Raw genomic sequence first — 10,684 nt, 5'->3', positions numbered from 1 at the left:
TACAAAACCCACTTTTCCAACTACATAGTTATAAAATTTGTGACCTAGATTTGAGTGCATGCGTAACATCCTCAAGACAGTCACATTTTTGCAACAACAAATTTGAGTCATTTTTGAATTAGATGTTTGAAATGCTTGGGACATTATAGAATTTTAAAATAAAATAAAGTGGAGGAATTAATAAGAGATAGAGGACTTTATATATGAAGTAAAAAGAAATGTTATTGTTTAAGAAGTACAAAATTAGTCGTTTGTTATCGTTGGAACAATAATTTTATTTTAAACTATTAAAGATATTTAATAGACTGTCATCAATTTTGACCTCTGTTAATACTCCACCATATATATAGGTTGCCCATAGATCAGATGAATCAATGAACCATTAGTAGCATATAGTTTAAAAGAATACAATTAAATAAAAAAAATTAAATTCTGAGAATTGACACACATGGAGGAGTTTAAATAAGTTATGTGATCACAATTTAGAGGTGGAAATCAAAGTGGTATGTGGGTGGATAGTGGTTGAACACACAACATTCTAAGAACATACTTGTGCTTTGAGGGTTCATTGATTCATCCTGTCTACAGTATACCTATATGGATAGTGGATTATTGACATTTGACAAGATCGATAGTTGACCCCATAGTTCTATCTACATGGTTGTAGACCCTCACTAGCTTTTTATTTAAAAGACAATAATTAAATAAAAAGATTAAATTGTGAAATTTTACACATATGAAGGAGTTTAAACAAGTCATATGATCATGTAATAGTCCACATAAATTGGCGTGGTGATCGAAGGGGAATGTGAATGTAGTGGTTAAACAAACAACATCCTCAGAGTAATGTTTGTCAAAGCACAAATATGTTTTGAGGATGTTATTTGTTCAACAACTTTCCGTTCATATACCCCTTTGATCACCACCACCCAATTTATGTGGACTCTTACACGATCATGTGACTTGTTTAAATTTCTCCACATGTATAAATTCTCATAATTTAATTTTTTATTTAATTATTTCGTTTTAAACAAGAAGCTAGTGAGGGTCCATTGATTCATCTAATCTATGGTAGACTTATATGATTAGTTGAGTATGGAAAATTGCTATGATCAATGGTAGCCCCCCTAGGTCTATCTAAATGGTTGTAGACCCTCACTAGCACGTTGTTTAAAAGAAGTTAATTAAATATAAAAACCTAAAATGTGAGAATTTATACATAGGAAGGTGTTTAAATATGTCACATTATCGTATAATAGTCCACATAAATTGGGGGTGGTGATCAAAGGGGTATGTGAATCAACGGTGATTGAACAAACAACATCCTTAAACATACTTGTGCTTTTAGAAACATTACTAAGAAAATGTTGTTTGTTCAACCACTACATTCATATACCCCTTTGATCACCACCCCTAATTTATGTGGACTATTACATGATCATATGACTTGTTTAAACTCATTCATATGTGTAAAATTTCACAATATAATTTTTTAATTTAGTTATTCTCTTTTTAATCAAGATGTTAGTGAGGGTCTACAACCATGTTGATAAAACTATGGGGTCAACCATCAATCTTGCCAAGTGTAAATACTCGACCATCCATATAAGTCTACCGTAGATCAGATGAATCAATGGACCCTCAAAGCACAAGTATATTTTGAGAATGTTGTTTATTCAACCACTACCCATCCACATGTCCCTTCGATCATAATTTATGAGATAACATGACTTGTTTAAACTCTTCCTGTGTCAATTTCCATAATTTAGTTTTTTTATTTAATTATTTTTTCTAAACTACATGCTACTGAGGGTCCATTGATTCAAAGGGTCTACGATAAACCTATATGTATTGTCGAGGATTGATATAGGCCAAGATAGATGACATTCCTTTGAAAAATATTCGGTCATGCATAGACCGGAAGCTATGTCTACAATAGACTATATGTGTGATCTACGTGTATTATTAAACAGTTAACTCTTCGTATATTTTATCAAGCGTGTCCACTGTTATATTCATTGATTGAGCAATATGAATTTAAAAAGTTAGCAGTGCAAAAGATAACAATCATAAAGAAGACGCTTACCAACATAGAAACAAAAATCATAAAAAAGGACAAAGATAATTATCAAACTGCAATCATTATATTAATATTTTTCATTGCAAATACCTACATTTTACCAATATCAAAACCAGCAAAAAGGGCAAGATAAAGAAGTTTTCTTCTAACAAAAATCCTAACCAAGAAATCTTCTTATGTAATAAACAAAAAATAACTACTAAATTAGGGTGATGTTGTGTGTGTCAGGGGGAAGGGAATGTAGTTGCTGACCTTCAGATCGAGCCTCTTCAAAATTTCCCATACAAAATGAGCGATATGACTTTACGTCAAAATAAATATTGTCTTGACCCATCCCGAGAAAAGGCGATTGAGGTCATTACGGAAGAGAAGAATGTCGTAGTAGCGATGAGTACTCGTTCTACTGATTTGTTGAATTGGGATTCTTCTTGGAGGCATGACTCTTGTTTGAAGATGAAAAAATTATTGCACTGAGTAGTATAGGTAGAATGACTTGCCATATAGAAAATATCACTCTGTAAATAGACCCATAGAAAAAGGTGTTTTAAATTCTCAACCAATGAGAAGTCGCCGTGTGTAGGAATAGAAGGCGTTTGAATTTTGTATACCAACTATTTTTTTTTATGTGAATAGAGATGTAGTGCAACTTTTAATCAATTGAAACCATCAAATAGAGGTTAAATGCAGTGATTGAAGTGATAGGATGGTAAAAAGATTGATATAATATGTTTGATGAACAATTATAGATTTTAACAATTCTTCAATGGATCGTGTGAAAGATATATGATAGATTAGTATGGTCTATCATAGATAATGCATAGAGTCGATTACAACATAACATTAAATTTGACAGAAATACGGGGATCCCTAAAAATAGTAGTGTGAATTACAAAAGAAGAGACAAGCCTATCTAACAATTGATAGCCATGCTACATGTGGTTCTCTTATGCCAGGGTCTCTTTCACACTGAACACTTATTTCATATTTTGGACCTGGAAGTTTCACCGACGCCCTTAACACACTCGACTCTCTTCCTTTCGAGTACGGGATCATAGGCGAGTGGAAAAATCTTCTTGTCTTTCAATTCCTGTGGCATAATCAATTCGGACTCTAGAGGGATAATTTTAATAAATTAAGAGAATGAAAGGAGTTACGTTTTAATTTTATAAATTAACGTAGAGTACTCATGGATGGAATTATCATAACCTTCTCCATCGCCATACTTTGATTGCGAAACAACCATCTCATGTTCGCATGACAGTTTCACCAAGTCATATTAACTACAAGAACACGTCTTCTCTAAAATATTACCTTAGAAGTAACATCACTATCGAACACGGTGAATTAGTCAAGATCTCTGTTCATATTAGTCACATACAAGGAGTCGCTCACACTCTTATTATCCCTTAAGATCTTTTCCGCAAAAGGGACAAGTTTGTTCCTTGAACTGGTGACATATGTATGCCTCTCCCTAAACTTTTCACCAAACTTTTTAGAAATCAAATTGAATATGTATGACACGGGGTACTCCTATTCATCTGTCAACAGTGAATTAAGAGACTCGACGATGTTTATGGTTATCACATCGTACCTATTACTCAAAAAGTGTGCTCTACTCAACTTCTCAAAACCAACTACATTTTCAAGGATATATGCTACCTCAAGGCATTTATCCTTGAATTCTGCAAAATGATCACTAAACTCATTTAAATAATAAGCCTTTTCCTCAACGTAGAATAGATAAGGATGATCTCCACAATGCTGAGTTACTCAAAGATTTTCATCGAGGTGCCTCATGCAAAATGTGAAGGACGAAAAATAGGTATTGCACTTCAGATTTTGGCCTAATTACAACAAGAGGATGCATGTTCTCGAGAATGTGACCCCTTCCATGCAATCTATGCAATTACAAGCTGGAGATATAGGTATTGAAGTTTCATCCTTTGTAGCGAGTATAAAACTTGTTATTTTTGGATCACCTTATTAACATTAAGAAGTATCATTATACTAGATTTAAAAAGATTATCTTTATATTCATGAGATGAAATTTCTTGTCCGTGGTAGTTATGACTTGCAGTATGATCAAAACATTTTAGTTCTTTTTGTAGGGTAACGAATAGGCAGGTCCTCTCCCCGGGATAGAATTCCAGTAAGACAGATAGCTTTTACAGTAAGTTTCATTATTCTAACATGTTTGGTGTCAAATTAGCTCATCAGTGAAATAAATTATGCCCAACCTGGTAAGTTTTGGGTAGGTTATGAATGATTTGGCCAATTTTAACAACCTCTAGTTCTTTTCTTTAACTCAACATAGAACCTGTGATGGTATTAGGTCAATACTTATTACCCCCCTTATTTGAGATAAAAGGGTCAGGTTAGACAGAGGATTTATGTGATTTGAATTTTTAACAATCTCTAAATACATGTTTTTGCCTCTCTCTCTTTTTAAGCCCTCAGTCATTCTAGAATGAGAATGATAGTAATAGGGTCAATACTTGTTTCACTTTTAAGCTTAGATTATTATTATCTAGAAAACAACAATGAGTTCATGCACTTCATTGTTAACTTACAGTTGGCCTGATTGGATGCTCCTTAATAATATTACTTGTTAAAAAAATCATTCTACTTTTTTCTCTTTTTTATTCACTATGTTTATTTACTATAAATACTGGACTATTGTGTTTGGTATTGATACTAAAAGGTTTTGATGTTAGAATATTTTGCCAGTAAGGGAATAGAGTGTAGAAGCTAATATCGTATGGAATATCTTTTTCCTAGCTGCTTCTAGGTAGCTAATATGAAAGAATTTAGTTTTCTTTTAGTTTTTTTCTGGAAGTGTCTGGTGTACTGGTTGTATATTTCAATTTATGAATCAGAGTCCTTCAACTATGGACAAAAATTAATTATGTTTTTCAAAAGTTGAAGGTAACAGAGATAAGGATATTGCAATGGATGTGTGGACTTATCAAGAGTGATAGGGTTAGAAATGAGATTATTTAGGAGAAGGTGGGAGTGACTTTGGTAGTGGACAAGATGCGGTAGGTGAGGTTGCGATGGTTCAGACATGTGATGAGGAGGGACACAGATGCTCCAGTTTGGAGATATGAGAGGCTAGCTAAATAAAACATCCTAGGTTTTGACCCTTAGAAAATTTCCTGGAAATCCATTCTCCGAACCCAATACGACTCATGGATACGTGATCTGAGGTGATTTTATACACTTCGGTATCATTATTCTAGCTTATTTTGCCTTTTTTTGAGAAAAATTTGTATGCTTAACGTGTTCATATTGATATAAATAAGCATTTAAGTGTCCAAGTATATGATTACAATGTCTAAAGTATTTTTCAAACAAGTTTGCATTTAATTGAGTAATTTAGAGTTCAACCCGGAAAACTAGTTTTACTAGCTTGAGTTTCCTAGCCCGTTCTTGATCTAGTCCACTCTTAACCTTAATGAACATCCAAATGTGAATAAGTATCCCTTGATTCCTGTTTTAAGACTATATAGACCGATTTTCTTGCTTTATCATTTCTCCTTCCCAGTTTAATTATAATGAACCTGCTTTGGTCCTGGTCCCTCCATGGATTGTGCACCTCAACTCAGGAAAATTGCCAAAGTTGAGGATGGCTATCATAAGTTTGTATAGTTCATAATTAGGTATGAAGAAGGGTTTGAACAAGAGAAAAGAAAGTAGGATTGAGTATGGTAAAAAATTTGAAAAAAAAAGAAAAAGAAAAGAATAAAATAAACCGTACCTAACTTAAATAAGCAATAAACCAAAAAACGAAAGAAATAAGGAAGAAATAAAATAAAAAAAGTAGTTAAAAAGTGGACCCCAAATGTAATTGTAGTGTCAAGGAGGGTTATTCACTAATTTCCAAATGTACCATACTAGCCGCCAAGCCTAAGTGACAAGTCAAATAAAGTCCTGTAGTGATCTTAGTCTGACTATCCAAAAAACTAAGGTAAATAAAATAAGGACATGCCTATTTATTCTATGCACATTGATTGGAACTTCTTTTTTAGTATGAGAGTCTCATTATCATCCCTGCATTGATATGCATAATTTTACTTTAAGAGTGGGACTTCTTGATATTAGGGTACATGGGTTGTGTTGCTAGCTCCTTATTTGTTTGGGTAGTATCACCTGTATATTATCTTTATTGTTTGTTGCTAATGTAATGCCATATATTAATTCCTTTGTATCACATTATTGTGCCACATAGATCCACATAATTGGTTTTGAAAACTTTAAAACAGGAAGGGGTGTTGTTTTTGAGCTGAAATTGAGTTGACTATAGTAGGTGCCTTAAGTTTCTCTTGGTTAACTATCATGTTGTGTTTTGTTGTGTGTTTGTTGCATGAGGACATGTAACTAGGTGTGTGTCTAGTTGGTCTCGGTGGATTCTTATGTGTTTAATTTGTTCCAAATATTTTAATGGTGTAATTATGAGTGGAATAACTTGTTTGTAATGTGAAAAATTTAATTTGACTAAGTCAAAAGTCGGAATAATGAGTGGAAGATCATTGCGAATTTGCCTTATCCTAACTCTTGTTTTGATTTGTTGTTGAGAATATTGTGTTGTTTTGATCTTTAATATGTGGTGTGTGATATTGTAGGAGGCTTGGTGAACTAAATACGGTGATATATTAATGATAAAAAGGTCAAAAATTCGTTGAAAATACACTACAAAAGGCATGGACAAAGGATAGAACATTCCATACTTAACCAAATTTTTGAACGCAAATTCCAGTGAGACGACGCGAAGTCAACGTATCTCATCATGTTCCAACGCGTTCAGCGACGCGTCGCTCCAATGGTTCAAAAACAGTAAAATCAAAAAGCGCGGACTCCTAGTTGATATTGTCCTAATTCAATTCAAATTGCACGTAATTCAAGAGGCGACTGGTGGGCCTCTTTATGCACGTGCCAGCCTTGAATCCCAAAAATAATTTGAGTATATTATATATTATATACAGATGGACAACAATTGACAATATTGGATATATATATACAAACCTGACACGCTACAGTGGGAGATGGAACGCTTGGACACTGTTTGGAGAAAAAAGACGGAGGCGGCTATAAGGTTTATTAGGTTTTAATTTTATTTTTAGTGTTTAATTTTTCATATCATGTATTCAATTATTTGGATTCTGATTATGAATATTAATGGCTAAAAACCTTTTTTCCGAGGTTAAAGCCAAGAACATGATTACTATTATTTTAGATTAAATTCGTTAATTTTGCTTATCATATTTGGTTGTTTGTTTATTTTTGTTTTAATTATTTTATGCATTGATCACCCATAAAATACATATATTGTCGACCTTTTAATTTCAGAAGAGGGAATAGGGAGATAGAACATGAGAATAAACAAAGGTTGAATTTTTATTCTTTTATAAAATAAAGAATTAAACTTAGCGTCTATGACAGGAATGTGCTTATATGCCTTACTTGATTCATATGTAGGATGATAACTTTAATTCACTTAATTAGATTATTACATTTCCGCTCAACTATATAGTTGTAATGTTCAAATTAGGTAAAATATTATAGTTTGGGAAACCATGATTATGCAATTAACCCTACTAATCAACAACCAAGATAAGCAAATTAGTGGATAAAATTCAATAACATAGTACGATTGTTCGTAGTGCTTTAACCCCGGGTTTTCTTCCATTGATTTTTTCAAGAATTTAATTTTTGCATTATTTATTTTATTTTTTTATTTACAAAGATTACAAACTTTCTTTTTGGTTACTTTTGCACTAAATTAATCTAAACGGTGAACTAGAATTAAATCATTGCCAAATCAAGTCTCTGTGGGATCGATATTCGGCTTTCTTAAAGGCTTCTATATTACTTAGTTTTACTTTTAGATTTATTTGGTGTTTTTACGCTTGGTCTTGGTTTTGTTTTTGCAGGAAACAAGTTTTCAAAGTAGGAAGCTGGCAAGGGATCACGACTTGGTTGAACCAAGCTTTGAACTTGAGCAACTTTACCATCAACACAGGAGAGAAACAATCCTTCTCCCCAGAATTCCTCAATTCCAAGAAGACCAAGAGACTATTGTTCCTATGGCTGAACAACAAGCAGCTTGTAGGAAGGTTAGAGAAGTGACATTCCCACTTCCAACGAACTTGACTTCCCCAATTCAAAGACCGGCAACTAGGGGGAATTTCGAGCTAAAATATAATATGGTGCAATTTCTTATTAGCAGTGGACAGTTTGCAGGGCTTTCACATGAGGATCCACAAGTTCACTTGTAGACCTTTATTGAGCTTACAGATACATTCACTCCAACTGGGGTGACTCCAGATTAGGTGAGGCTGACACTCTTCCCCTGTTCACTTATTGGGGAAGCTAAAATTTGGTTGAATGCAGAGCCGGCCAGTTCAATCACAACATGGGACAAATTATCCAAAAGGTTCCTCATCAGATTCTTTCCATCAGGCAAGACTGTGAGACTTTATAGTAAGATAGTGAGCTTCAAACAGAAGCCTGATGAAAATCTCTATCATGCTTGGGAACGCTTCAAGGTTCTTCTTCAAGATTGTCCACACCACCAACAGTAGAATGAGGTACTTGCTCATACTTTTGTAGAATCTCTCAATCATAATACAAAGATTTTGCTAGATTCAGCCGCAGGTGGTCAAACATTGAAGCTAACTTATGATGAGTTGTACACATTGCTGAACCACATAGCACAAGGAAATCCAGGGTGGCATTCAGATTCTAGAAGTGCCACGAAAAGAATTGCGAGAATGTTGGAGGTGGACCAATTCACAACCCTATCAGCTCAGGTTTCTGCATTGTAGAATTTAATCAACACAACATTCAGCCGCATGAAGTTGAGAGAAACACAACCTGCAGCCACAGTCAATGCCATCCAACAAGCTGCAGGTTGGTGTGAGATATGCAAAAATAGTGGTCATGCAACGACCATGTGTGCTTCAAATTCGGAATCTATGATGTATGTAGGTAATGCTCAAAGGCTGAGTTATGGTAATGCCTACAACATGAAGTAGCGAACTCAGCCACCTAATCAGTCATGGAATGCCCCACAGCCACAGGCCCAATCGAATTAGTCTACGAGAAACACGAAAGAAATATTGAAACAAATCTTAACGAAATTACAGAATCAAAAAATGGTTCAGAGAAATTTAGAGTTATAGGTTGGGTAGATACAACAAACGTTAAATACCCATCCAGAAGGTGGTCTGCTTGCTGATATAAAAAATCCAAAACAAATCATGGCAATCACCTTGAGGAGTGGTAAAAAGCTTTACGAAGAACCTCCAAAGGCAACTAAGGAGGTAGATGCCGATGTGGTAACCCAACAGGTAAATGACAGAGTTGCTGAAAATTCAAGAAAGTCTGAGTACTTAAAGCAAAAAGTTGCTGAACCAGTGAAGAAGTGTCTACCACTACCCTTCCCTTAAAGAAAAATAAAAGCGAAGGAGGATGCCCTATTCAAAAAGTTCATTGATACATTCAGAGAGCTTTATATTAACTTACCTTTGTTAGATATTTTGTAGAGTATGCCTAAGTATGCAAAGTACTTGAGGGTTGTGGTGGTGAAGAAGGTGAAACTGTAAGATATGAGTTCTATAACACTCACTGAAGAGTGTAGTACAGTAATGACACAGAAAATCCCTAAGAAATTAAAAGATTAAGGAAAGTTTGCTATCTCTATCCAAATTGGGGGAAAAAAAGTCAATGGATTGAGTGACTTGGGGGCAAGCACAAATTTGATGCCCCTATCATTGTTTAGAAAATTGGGCTTGGGAGAGCCTAAAGCAACACGAGTGGTTATGCAGCTCGCAGACGGATCATAGCATATCCGGATGGAATCATTGAGGATGTCCTCATAAAGGTTGGTAAATTTTTTATTCCTGCTGACTTTTTTGTTCTTGATTTTGTGGAAGATGAACGGGCACCAATTATTTTAGGGCGCCCATTCTTAGCGACCGAATGAGATTTGATTGATGTTAGAGAAGGCACACTTAAGATGAGGGTAGATAATGAAGAGATGGTATTTGATGTTTACAAGGAACCCATTGAAAATCCCTTATAAAGATTTATGCATGATTAATGTGTTGGAAAGGGATAAGTGTGGGGTGCCTAAGCCACTAAAGACCTCTTATGTTTACCTGATTGAGTGACCTAAGATGAAACCACCAATTCCCAACATGTTGAAAGGTAAAAGAGGTTTGAAACGAATGAAAAAATGGCTCCTAAAAGGAGGTAAAAGGGTAAAGGAATATGGTTGAGTTGATATGGGTTGTGCTGCGATAATAAATTAGGTGCTTCTTGGGAGGCAACCCAAGTTAATTAGGTATGTTTTATTTTCAGTTTTTTCTAGTTTTTATTTCACGTAGTTTTTGTTTTGGTTGAGTCACAGATTAGTGAAAAGTTTGAGTACCATAATCTTGAGCTTGAATCATGGCAAAGATTAAGTGTGGAATTCCATGGATCTTCTTTATGTAAAGATTCTACTAGTTAGGCCTAGTGGCCCTAGGGAGTATTTTCATCTCTTACCTTTTAAATTCACTTTGGGGACAAAGTAGATTTTTAAGTGTGGGGAGGAAAAATTCC

General features: G+C 34.5%; 1 non-coding gene across 1 annotated transcript; it reads right to left on the bottom strand.

The window, feature by feature from the left end:
• Positions 1–8,552: 8,552 nt before the first annotated feature.
• LOC124889102 lies at positions 8,553–8,657 on the bottom strand. Its single transcript, XR_007047718.1, has one exon. It is a non-coding gene; the product is annotated as a small nucleolar RNA R71 (small nucleolar RNA).
• Positions 8,658–10,684: the final 2,027 nt, after the last annotated feature.

The sequence above is a fragment of the Capsicum annuum genome, chromosome 11 (assembly GCF_002878395.1).
Source record: "Capsicum annuum cultivar UCD-10X-F1 chromosome 11, UCD10Xv1.1, whole genome shotgun sequence".
Classification (NCBI taxonomy): Eukaryota; Viridiplantae; Streptophyta; class Magnoliopsida; order Solanales; family Solanaceae; genus Capsicum; species Capsicum annuum.
The sequence above is the reverse complement of the archived record's forward strand: the minus strand, read 5'-3'. Positions and strand labels throughout refer to the sequence as shown.